Source organism: Stegodyphus dumicola, chromosome X1 (assembly GCF_044657685.1).
Source record: "Stegodyphus dumicola isolate Sdum_Otavi_A_Nest chromosome X1, ASM4465768v1".
NCBI classification, from domain to species: Eukaryota; Metazoa; Arthropoda; class Arachnida; order Araneae; family Eresidae; genus Stegodyphus; species Stegodyphus dumicola.
In genome coordinates, this window is record NC_140780.1 from 206,218,689 (window position 1) to 206,232,242 (window position 13,554).

The 13,554-nt window shown below is 28.6% G+C and overlaps 1 protein-coding gene across 5 annotated transcripts in view; it reads right to left on the minus strand.

Moving 5' to 3' along the window:
* Positions 1–13,554, minus strand: part of LOC118188938 (gamma-aminobutyric acid receptor subunit beta-like) — a 439,491-nt gene that overhangs the window by 99,389 nt on the left and 326,548 nt on the right. The window lies entirely within an intron of this gene.

Sequence of the window (13,554 nt, forward strand, 5' to 3'; positions counted from 1 at the left end):
AAAAAACATTTAATATATAATATTATATGTATATAATGTAATACTTAAGAGAGAAAAAAAGACGCCTATACCTAGATTTAAAAATTCGCTTAAAAATTCAGATTTATTCAAAAGCTCAGACTTTAAGAATAGTTGGTAAAACGTAAGAACTTTTCACGGGCGTAACTTTCATGCTAGTAAGAAATAAACTTACGTTACTTAACATAACGTCACGTAATTTTCACGTTTTGACTCTCATAAATTTCATGTTTTACCTTTCGACAAGCGTATATTTCTCATTTAAAGAGATTTATCTAAGATTTTTTTTATAACATTCCTTAATAAAAAATCTCATTATATAGTAAGGAATGCAATAAAAGTTCCTTTTAAATTAAGAAGAACTTCGTCAGAGTTTTCTCAGCACGGAAATTACCTAGGCATATAACTAGCATTTCATAGAGACTGAAATTCATATTAAAGAAAAGTACCACGCCTTTTCTAAATATTCCATGATTGTCGTTTGATATGCTTGATAGACCTTTCTATCGTCTTCCTTTCTATACCTAAATATCAACTTCCATGACGATTATAATGTATCAACACATAATAAAAAATATTAGAAGTACGTACATTAATGAAAAGTATATTACTATAATGCATGCGAAATAACACAAATACATACATGCACACTTATAAATTGCAAAATTTATTTTCATAGAAGGATTACAAGCATTTCCTTAACATATACTTACAGATGGAATCATCTAAGTATGGAAATTGTTGGTTGTAACAATGGGAAAATATATTACTGGAAATATATTTTTAAACAAAAGAAAATATTTCTAAAAATTAAAAGAGTTTATTCATATATTTATATGCATCAATTGTTTAGTGTAATGTTAATGAAAATTAAGAATGCCTTATTAGTTGCATGTTTTACCATAAGTAAATTATTTTAATGAAAAAGAGAATAAATTCAGGAGAAAATTCTAAGGATGAAACATTTTGCTGAAATCTTAGTAAAGAATACGCTGGATTTCCTTAAATACTAGATGTTAGACTGTTTAGCATTATTTAGGTGTTAACTCTTCCTGTTTTTATAACATTTAAGATAAGATTTCATTCACTAAGAATTAATGAATGGCATTTCTCTACAGCTATATTATTGGCAATGAGCTCTGTATTGATCCACAAGTAACGTCACTGGAACTATTAGAACCGTTTAGCCGATAAACTAGGCCAGCTATGGCAGTTCGAAGAAATCTCACGGGCTTAAAATGCGGACTTCAAGTTTCTGATGGGAGAATTAGTTGTTTGAAATAATTTAGAATAATATTCACATGTGCGCAACATATTCATCTGGGAATTGCAGCAATTTGTTTCCCCCGATCGAAACTCAGGTATGAATTACAGCAGATATTTATCCAAATGGCGAGAAAGAAAACTGATGTACACAGAGCTTTCGCTTCGGCATTTCTGGTAACATGTGAAAACTTTAACGATATTAATTGTGAGTCAATTCATGATGAATAAATTCTTGAAAATTTCTTTTAAACAGGTTAAGGTAACCCACCATACTTTAAAAAATGCAAACTCATTTTGCATAACTTTTTTTCTCCTGGGAAGCGAAATTTCGTATTCAGGAGGGAACTTCTTGCTTGTAAGAATTTAAGTATTTAATAGATTATACCAAACATTCAAGAAAAAAATTAGGGCAATATAAATATTTGAATAGCAAAGGCACTTTTCTCGCGTGTTTGCACATCATAAATTAAAAGATAAAATTGGGAGCTAGAAATATTAAATTGAACTGTAAAAAAACTAAAGTAAATATTCTTACGGACTGAAGACTGTTTTGATTATGTATTTCAGAAAAACTTCTCCCTCTTATATCTAATATTACCTCAAAATATTTTTCTTCTAAAATTAGAGTCTCCGAGATGAATTTATAGTGTACGTATTAAAGTCATCATAGGTTTCTCTAATTCTTATTAAAAATTATCAGAACGCAATTCATCTAAAATATCGTTGCTAATGATATTATTGCTCATTTTAATCCGATTATACTTGCATGAGATAGTAAAAGTGCGTTTTAAAACCTGAGTAGCTACTGTAATAGTTCTTAGAATTGTGTTTCAGTTTCCAAGTTAATTTAAAGTAATAAGCAAATTTAATTAATGTAGAACTTACGAGTGCATTATTACATTTATAAAAACCAACGACACTTAAATTGAAACAAGATGTCAGTAGTCATCAATTGTTTCGTACACTTCGATCTAAAAAAACGAAATAAATTAAATTTGAAGTTGTGGTTTTTAAAGCAAATTCTTGTTTTAATGTTTGTAATTGTAGTTTTGGTATGTCGTGCGTTGATGATAATGCATCAACTGAATAATTTAGGTGTTTCATTACAAACTTATATCTGCATCAAATTCATAAATGTGTAAAACGAAAGTGTAATACTTTTGTAAGAAAGTTCAAGATTTTTCATAGGATTAAATAGGACAATCCATAGACACCTACTGAAGACAGAGTTTATCTCTTTGTCGCAAACTTCTCTGCCTTTTTAAAAAATTATATGAAAAGCCTTCTCTATTTAGTTCCCACCTAAATATCAAACGTCCTTGCTACAACGAGGACACTATGGAAATTTAATGAGCTTAATTTACTATTCGCCACTTATAACATAGACAGATCTTAAGCATTATTTTCATCTAATTTATGCATCATATCGTGAATCTCTGAATTTTGCTTTAATATGAAAAGACGACAAAACAATTTATCTATGTATTAGTTTCTTTTACGCTACTTTAAAATATTGCGCATATAACAATATTGGCAATGTTCCATTACATATTATATTACTTATAGAAATTTTCAATGAAAACTTAGGATTCTAAGGATAAATAATTAAGAATACTAATAAATTGATGTATTGTTTAACAAATTAAGGTCAGAATTAAAATCGTCTTTTCAGATTTAGAACATAACCCGTTCAACCTGAATAGTAGTCTTGTTCCTATTCACAAATATAACATTTTACTATGGCGATTTAAGATTACAGGGGAATAAGCATAAAAATTGAAAACTGAAGTTTAACTGTGTTTATCTATTTAAAATTTTGATAATTTCCTTCACTATTAATTTGCTTTTACCGAACTTACTTATTAATAACACGGAAAAAGATATTTTTATTCAAACAGCTTCATTTATTTTTTATATTAACTTCAGCCGTTGAAGGGCATACATGTTATTAGGAAGAACCTGGGAAAATCTCTCCTCCTCTGTCAACTGTTTAGATTTCCCGTCTTATTTACCGAGAAATATGAATCGCGTCAAGCGCTAAAATTCTTGTTTTCCACGATGATCTTAGAGGTAACTTTTGCTTTGTTCCGGTAATGGTGGCATTGTATGCTTGCTTTCTTGCTTTTCTATCAGTTGTTATAACTTGCTTTCACTTTGATAAGGGACAATGATCTCCTGTTCTTAATTCAAGACACTTGTACAAGAGCAGCTTTAACGGTAATATGCAGTACATATTTGTCTCTTAAAATATCATTATGGTAACATACTTAAAATGTGCATGTTAATAGTATTTTGTCAAAAGAAAAATAGAAATAACACTCAATATTAGCTATCAAAGAAATAAAATTCTATTCTATTTTTAATCAGGAGGAGTTGTATTTATACCTTTTTTTATTTAAAAATAGTTATATTAACTGTATTGTAAAATTTAATAACATCTGAAGATGGGCATATTAGATTTATTTTACTTTCTTTTTCAGCAAAAAATGAATAATCGCTTTAGCTCGTTATTCTCAAATAAGTAATGACAGCACTGATGCTACCTAAAATTTAAGCTATTATATATTTTAATTGTATCAATATATTTTAATCAGCTGACTTCCTTTCTGCTAAAATTAAAAGATGTACAGAAACAAACTCTGTCCGGTGATACTCCCTGCTCATTGATCCCGTAATGTACATACAGACAGATCCAAAAGTTTCCGGCTTGATATGCTTCTAAAAGAAATATTAATAGTTTAATTTTCAAAGCAATCACCTTGTACTTCGACACACTTTTCACATAATTTTAACGAGGCAATCTATGCCCCTTGAAGAGCAGTCTGAAGAATTGTCCTCAAAATGTTCCATAACTTGTCTTTCCATGCCATTATCAGCAATAAATCTCTTTCCACGAAAACCGGATTTCAGTTTGAAGAACAGATAACGACCACCTAGAGCTAAATCTGGGCTGTAAGGGGAGTAGTCAGGCTTCTTAAATCCACATTTACTGTTTCTTTAGCAACGAGAGTTGAATGCTCTGGAGAATTATCACGAATTATCATTTTTATCTTTAAATTAATTGCTTAATAATGCAACATTAGTTTGAGGAAAATTCTTGCATAATATCCCCCATTGATGATTATGTTTATTTGTTTAAGGCCTATCAAGAAGATTCCTTGCTAGTCCTAAGAATTGATGGCCATTACGGTTTTTGTTCATTGCTGAAATTTAGCTTTCCTTGGTGGTGCTTCATCCGGTTTCTCCAATCCTTTGATCTCGCTCTTTGATATAGAATCATAGCATAAAAATTATCTGATCACCAGTTACGATCAACTGCAATTTACTAATTTGCATTGTAAAGCTTAAATAACCGCTCACAGCAAAGGACTTGTTGATGTTTTTGAATTTCTGAAAGAAATCGAGACACTTATCATCTTGCAGACTTAGTGGAGGTGTTCATGCAGAATGCACAAAACACTTGTTTTAGATAGACAAAATCTTGCTTCTGTTTCATTGACATTTTCCTATTGCTCAGTATTTCCTTCTGGATACCATAAATATTTTGTTATAACAGTACCTCTAATGATCGACCTTCCCGATGAACCATCTTCTCGGCCTGTGCGAAAGAGTTACATCTATTACTTCACTACGGTAACGAAGAAGATGAATCACCATACATGCGATCTGAGAACTGTTTTATTTCTTTGAGATTAAGACCATCTCTAGTCCAAACTTTAATCGCAGAACGATACTCAACTTCAAACATTTTAGAACTGTTTTATTTCTTTGAGATTAAGACCATCTCTAGTCCAAACTTTAATCGCAGAACGATACTCAACTTCAAACATTTTAGAATAAACTAGTACATGACTTCATTCAGTAAACTATCAAAAAAGAAATCAGGCTATTTCTCTAACTACACTCTCAGATTTATTCATTTAGTTTTGTCATTTCATGTCTTTAAAACAATTTGATTAGAAAACGGTTTTTTTACTAATCAGGTCAAAACGATTTGTATCTGCCTAAGTACCTCGAAGATACAGTATTTTAATTGCTATTTTATACACTATTTTAATCTGTTATATTACGAACAAGATCTTTACTTTAAAGAGCTGCATACTCGCAAAAGCTTTGAAGTAAGAAAACAAGCAGAAAAGCAAAGGATATGAAATTTTTCCGCTGAATTTTAAGCCCATCAACATTACAGGCCAAGAACTTACCATAAATTAGCTTATTGTTTAGACTTTCGAAAAATTAAGCAAAGAAAATAAGGCTTTTCTGTTAGTTAAGTGAATTGCTATTCGGACAAAAACTTTCTTGAGTGAAAAAATAAAGAGTGGCTCATAAACAACTAAATAGCAAAATAACTCTTGTTCATTCAAATCTTCTAAAATTACGAAATAACATAAATAATAGTGTGGTGAAAAGGAAACTATGCAATATATTTTTGATAGTCTAAACGATTTACTGCCTCGCTCCGAAACTAATTTTTCGAATGAAATTTGAGTTATTAAATTATTGAAATGTTCATTTTATCCCTACAGAACTTTTTTACTGCAAGAAATGGCACGAGATTCAGCAGAGATACATATATTTCAAAAATGTAGACAAGGTTTGCTTAAAATGTATAAAATATAACTGCAAATCTTCTTAAGGATTTTCGATGTTTGAAGAGTATACTTTGTTCGTTTTTCCTCTATTTCAGATTCTCTGCAGAATTCCTTTACCTCCTGCCGAGTAATTGTTTCTTACTGAATTATATAAAACATCACATGTTAATATAAACAATTTTTATGTTCATTTGTTCACAATTTTACACTGAGATTTTCAGCGCTGCGTTAAAGGCTGCTAAACTGACAACTTTTCAGATACTAATAGGTTTATGTTTGATTATGAAACCTTCAAACAATTTAGTATATATTCCAGAAACAAAACATGACGTTTTACTTATCGAGGTTTTAATTAAGGTGAGAATAAACATCTGAATCTCTGATCAGTTTTAGTAGAGCGTGTTTTATCTTAAAATGAAATTATCAACCATTTCTAAGAATAATTGATACTGTATTTAAAAAGCTTTCAAAAAACGTGTAATTTATAATTTATGGATTCATAGAACTTGATTATACAAGCTGCGTACAAAGTTTTAACTCTGCGAGTTAAAGGTTAATTCAAAATTTCGTTGTTGGATTCTTAAAAATAATACCAATACTAGTTTTGATGTATTAACTACTGCGCTTGTTATATTACTTTAATTTACTTTTATACATTTCACACCACAGTGAAATATATTAGTGAATACATTTTCCTGTCGTATTCTTGTATTTAAAATATTCTTCTAGGTGGAATTATTTAAATCCTTAAGAAGCAAAAATGAACATGAGTCCAAATTTCAATGTCAGTTTTCTCTGTAGTTGAGTTGTTTTATCTGCTGTTGAGTTTTTTCCCTCTCAATTCACTTGGTCGTTGCTTTCGCTTGCACTCAGGAATAAAGAAATGGAAAATCAATAATGTGATTTTGAAACCCATTTCATAGTCTTCGTATTATTACTGCTTTAAATATGGCTTTTATTTGCTTAAGAGGCTGACTTTAGATTATAATCAATGGTAAATCGAATTAGTCAAGAGAAGAGAAACGAACAAAGTTCTGTTGGAGTAAGATAAGATGATTAAAAAGCTATTCCGCTAGATTTCTGTAATTCTGTAATCTGATATTCTTTGTGAAGCGTCATTTTTTTTCTGCAGTCTTTTTTTTCGTTTGAAAATGTAGTGGAACGGGGCTGAAAGCTTTACTCTTAAATTCAATTATTCTTGGCTTGATATTCAATTTTCTGATGTTCCATTTCCATCAGTAGTCGCTTTGTGCAAATATTGCTACATTTAGTAACATCAGAAGGGTATGCAAATAAAGAGATAGTTACACAATGTTCTGTTTTGGAATGAGTAAAACATTTCTTAAAAATAATTCGATATTTACGGCTATTTAAGGGTAAGAAAAACAGTAAGGCTCACATTAAAGATGGAATCAATAATTATTTACGGAAAGGATTGCTATATATACTCACATATGGATATGTAGCGTGCAGTGCACGTAAAGATTCTAGTTATATTAGAAACACCATTTTACAAGCAGACAATGTCTTCAATTCACTTGTAAAACATAGTTTTAATAGTTACTTTTAATCAAAATTTTAGAGATGATAGTTACAAAATTATACAAAGCTTATCTCGTAAGTACTGTTGCTCATAATGATATATACTCATGCTGTACCGTTTTCTGTGTGACAAGTATTAATAATGAATTGATTTCATTTCAAGACCTAGGAACTGAAAGAATAATTTTAATAAGAAATTTTAATTACCATACCTATTTTCTCTGCATTTGCTAAATCTTTCAGTCATTCAGGCTTTCTTTTCGTCATATTCAAAACCGCCATTCCTTTTCAGTAAATACATATCTATCTGCATGTATGGAAGGGTACTGGCTACGTTTATAATGTGTTTATCAATTTATTAACATAATTATGTACGCACATATTTAAATATCTATTAATATACTCATATATACATGTATTCCCAAATGTGTATAGAAAATTATATATATGTATGTATTTGACATGCATTCAGTAACGACTTTAAGAAGAGGGTGAGGTAGAGCCAATGTCCATGGCCTCGAATGCAGAAGGGTGAAGCTTCGAATAATCAAGTTTTTTTTTTAAACACCATAAGGGATCTTTTGCGAAATATTGCATCATTATTTCGCAATTTTTGGTTTTTAGAGAAATACACCAAAAATGCGTCCTCCCAGGGTGACAAATACAGTAAGGACGACCCTGCATAGATTAATATATGCATTTCAAGTTTTAGACACGATTTTGGCATTCATACTAAAAGCTAACCTGTATAATGTTTGCTTCCTTTACTCGCTTGATGTTTTTATGATTTCAAATAAAAATTGAAGAGGGTCAGGATTAAGCTGTATTATTTTAAGTAATTAATTTCAAATTGAATAGACAAACAATATAAACTCGAAAATATGAGCGTTTATATGACAAACATAGGAAATTAAAAAGCATTTGAGGGAGGTTGTAAGTTATAAAAAGATTGTAGCAGATTTATTTTCTTAACTACAAAAAATTTAAAAATTTCATTTATCTACGTAACTACGAGTGGCATCCTGAGAATCTATATTAAAAAATTTGGAGAAAAGTGCATATATTTAAATGAAGGGTTATTAATGCTCCGTATTGAGATTTTAAGGTTATTTCTTGAGAATATATCTTTTACTGCTTTTTTCTGCAGTAATACTTAGTCATAGATATCATATAAAATTCAGTTTCATTACGTGGAATTTACATTATTCTTTATTAAACTATAATCACGCAGAACGCTTGCGAGAGATTCTGAACTTATTTGCATTTAAAAATTTAAATGATAACCATCTTTCAAAAATACCAAGGTTTTGCATAAATGTTTTTAAAAAGTTAAAAATGCTTGCTATATGTAATCCAGCTGTTGAAAGATCATAAAAAATGGGTTAATTAAATAGTATCTGGATAATTAAGAAAAACATTATGCAATGATATGAAAAAATTCAGAATCGCGAAGGATTAATTTTAGTTGAAGAGGATAATTCTGTATTCCTGTATTTTATTAAGAATATTGTCAATGAAATAATAGATAGAAATTGTCAGTTCAGTAATGTGAAATTAGAAACAGTTTAATAGTTTTTGAAGAGTATTTATATGTCAAGGCTTAAAGAAATAAGATAATTCATAATTTCTGTATTTCATGCTAAGAAACTGACACACTGCTTTGTTCTTGTGTGGATTTATTTTGAAGATGAAAACTGGTTTTGGTATTGAAGAATTATAGCATAAAATATCATCCACAGAATATCAGATTTCACATTTAGGATTATGAAATTCCGAAAAGCAAAGAAAAAAGTCAAGGACTTACAGCATATTTATAAAACTATTCACTGTAAATCCTTTTTGAATTAGAAAAGAACAAAAGAAATAATGGAATGAAGTAACTTACTTTAAGTTTTATTTGCTTGTATAAAAGTAAATAAAACTTCTGTACTTTATTAAAGACTTATTTTGTAATGTGTTTTGTTATTTGAATTTTCCACCTGCCCTTGTGTTTTTGCATTCTACATCTGCGTACTTTTCTGTCACCTGAGTCTTAAACGTATATGATCATGCAGATAACTTCAAGTCGATTTATTTTATGTCTAAATAAGGAAAATAGGGTAGTCTTGAAAATAAGTTCAAATAAAATAAAGGGCGTTATTCGGATTTAAAGGAATTTTCAAAATATTACAGGATAAGAAATTTATTTCTAAAGAATTTATAAGAATATTAAATTATACTTAAAAGTGCTTTCAAAATAGTCCTTGAAATCCAAGCATTTCATGATTTTCGTTTATTTTCGTTCAATATTTAAATGTTATATAAAATAAATAATTTTTATTGACTCTTTACATCGTCAGTGTTTTTTCAACATAAACCAGAAAAAGGAAAATTTAGGACATGCAATGATTGACAGAAAAGTTTTCCGAGAAACCTTAAGGACAAGCTCATATTTTTTAAAAGTTACTTAAATTACAGCTTAAAAGTATTAAATTCTTCTATTTTGCTAACTGAAAAGTTTTGAGCTTTTAAAATTTTCTGTCTGTAATTTTGTTCAGAACCGACATTCTGTAATCAAATGAATCTAAAAAATTGCGCTCATTCGTTGGTGAACACATTATAGAAAAGATGAATAACATGTGACATTAAAAAGCGAGTAAGGGATTTTATCTTGCCATCTAATTTAATTATAATACCTAATACTTACCATCTAATACTAATTATAATACATCTAATTTATTGTTTTTGACTACTAATAAGTCAAAAACAATAAATTATATGAAATAAATGATAGATATAAGAGAGAAAATGTAAAAATGCATTTGTTTTGATTTTCAGAAAATTTGTTGTTTATTTATAAAATTTATGTCCTAAAACTAAATATTATTCTAACACTATTTTAACTCAATGAGTTTTATGAATATCAGCCCTTGACATTAATACAATAAAAGATTCTTATAACTGAACTTAAAATGATACGAAATTTATTATAAATGAAACAGAAATTTTATTGTGAGAAATATTCATTTTCAAGACAGAACATGTTTAAATACATAGTACAAAATATATACATCCATATCTCATGCTTAAAGACACCTCATACAACACCATCAAAATATTTTAAGACAATTTTGGTAACATAAAACTAATTGGGTTAAAATTTCTGATGACTAGACATAAACTGCACAAAATGCTAACAGTTTGGGGGTGTGAAATGTGATATAAAAGTGCTGAAAAACTTAAAAGGAGCAAAGAAATTATCATGCAACACAACTACTGACACAGTTTTTAGTAAACGATAACAGAAACAAGTAAAAGTACAGCAATAATAAAAACTCACCTTTATGAGAGAGGGCTGGCTTTATTCTTCTTCAGAGTTCGAAGTCATCCTTAAAGTCGTTCCTTAAAGCTCTTGCGATTAAATGATTTGTGAAACTAACTGAACAAAAGTCTGAGAAAGAGCGTAGAGAGGATAGAGAAGAAAATAAAGCAGATAGAAATTTAAGAAAGAACAGTAATTAACGTTACTTAGCAGCGAAGAAATATCGGTGAATGCTACTAGTTACAGAACTTAAAAAATAAGAAGCAGTGCGAGTAAAATGTGCTGGGGATTAATATCTGATCATTGGATATAAATCGCTTTGATTTCACGACTAAATTAAAATTACCACAACTCCCCGCATAAACTCAACGAATATACAACACGTCGTTCAAATAATTTGTGAAAAACGAGAAGCTAATGCAATTTTTATTAGCTTTGCATAAGATGCTTAGTCTCAAATTCAATATTTTTAAGTTTTGAAAATTATAATAAATTTATTAATGAAAGACCCAACTTTCAAACAAAAGTGTGCTTATTTATGATTCCTTACAAAGGACAAATAATGTGATTTCCAAGCCTTAACATCTAAGTGAAGTGCTATTGCTACTCTTCTAACATAAGAAAATGTGCAGATTTCAGCTTTCATATCAACGTGGTACATATCATCATGCTCATAAAACGTACAATTAATAATATTGTGCATTAAATAGGCATAAGCAGTTCATATTCTAAGTTAATCAACCTATTTCTGCCAATGGACGCAAACAAATAATTTCTTTGTGGTGCCAGTGTAGAGGTATAAGATTACTTTAACTTTCCGGAAGAGTTACTCATATCATAAGGTTTAAGATACTCAGTTAGAACGCATTAAAGCTCATCATACAGAAAAATATTGAGTGGCATAAAAGTAAGAATTCATATTCTTAAAAGAGCATAGCTTCATCTATATTTGTAACAAGAGTTTAGGAATTACTGATCTATAAAATCTTAATTATTCATTCAAAAACATTAAAAATAATAAAAATATATAAAAAAAACTTTAAATGCTTTTATTAGAAACTGCTCAAAATAGATATATAATTAAAAAAAAAAAAAAAAAAAACTACCCTTTTCAGACATTTAATCTGACTGTTTACAAGTCTTTTTATATATGTAATTGGTTCAACATACTAAAGAGTGTATAACTTGACGCCGTGAGCTTATTTCAAATACGATCATTGTGATATGCAATGATTTAGCTTTAAAAATGCTTTTATAACTTTTAGGCTTGTAATTTTGCGTTAGCTTTACAATATTTAGACACATATATGCTTTGCTCCCTACACTCCCTGTTTACACACTCATAAGAGATATTCAGTAAACATATACAAAAACAACAGAAAATATGAAAGCAGATATTTATATAAATTTTTAAATATTTCCATTTTAGTGCTTTTGTGCTTGATTTTTAACTACTTAAAAACCATTTATAGAAATCTCTGGGTTAATAGCATGCTATTTCGAGATATTTTTCTGAAAGTTTGTTAAATTGCAAATACAGCAAAATGTTTTTAGGGATTAATTGATTAACATCTTTTGAATTTCTTTGTAGCAAAAAAGAGACAGAATATTTTAATAAATAGTATTGTGATGATTTTCTTGCTTCCATAAAACACCCTAAATAGTAAATTTTGGTAAAAAAGAATTTTATTTTTTGGATATATGTAAGCAAACTGAACTAAAAAATAATGTATGAAGAATTTCCGAATGCTATTTTTAATTTCGTATCACCTGAAAAATTTACTCTGAAAATTAAGAAGTTCAGGATATCTTACATTTACAATTATATTACATAAAATTTCAATTACGTCAAATAATTTGATAATCAAAATTATTTAACATTAAGATTTGGAAGGAATGTTTAATTAATTTCGAAGGAATTCAATTTCAGTAGAGATTTCCATAATCAGCAAAAATAATGTTTTCATTTTTTAAGCATAGTTGAAGTGTAGTTTTCATTTTTTAAGTATTTTATTAATTTTCTCCATCGATAACTACTTTAAGTTAAATTCATTTATCATTTATTTTGAAAATCATGTCAGCTGATTTTTTTAACATAACATTATAAGCAGTTTATAGACGTAACTCTAATTTCAAATACTTTCAAAATTATTTTGAGTCATGCTTCGTTACCATACATTTTTTATTTATTTTTCTTGCTTAAGCAGAAATTTAAAAATCAAAAATAAAATTAATAATGATTAAATTTTTGTTGAATGAAGGAAATAAGCTCGCACACTTTCACTTCAAGAATAGTTCCTTATAATAAGTTTAGAAAAGTTATTCATTAATTAGTATGCAATAAACTTCAACACGCTTTAAACATATTAAAAATCTGAAACTGTGTTTTGTTTAAATTGCGATATTTTTAAAATACACACAACTGTAATTTCTACTTTAAAATTCTTTTGAGATCCTCGAACTCTGGGTTCCTAACTCAAAGGTATTTGGACTACATACGTGATAAAATTAATTTACTCTATTCATTTACATTACGTAATTATTTTTCTAATTTTTATACCATATTATGGACTTAGAGTTTTAATTTTAAGTAACTGATTTGTTCATTTGATAATAGATGGCAGCACATTCATCATCTCATTGTGTATTTTCCCCCTTTGCTATCTAACTTATTTGAACTGTAATTCTATATAATTTGAATGATTTATTCCATCAATTTAGAGTGTTGTTTTAAATTATATACATTCTTATTGCAAAGCATTTACTCAATAATGTTTTCTAATATGTAAATAATTTATCGTCAGCTCAATCAAAAATGTGTTTCTTTAGTCCAAA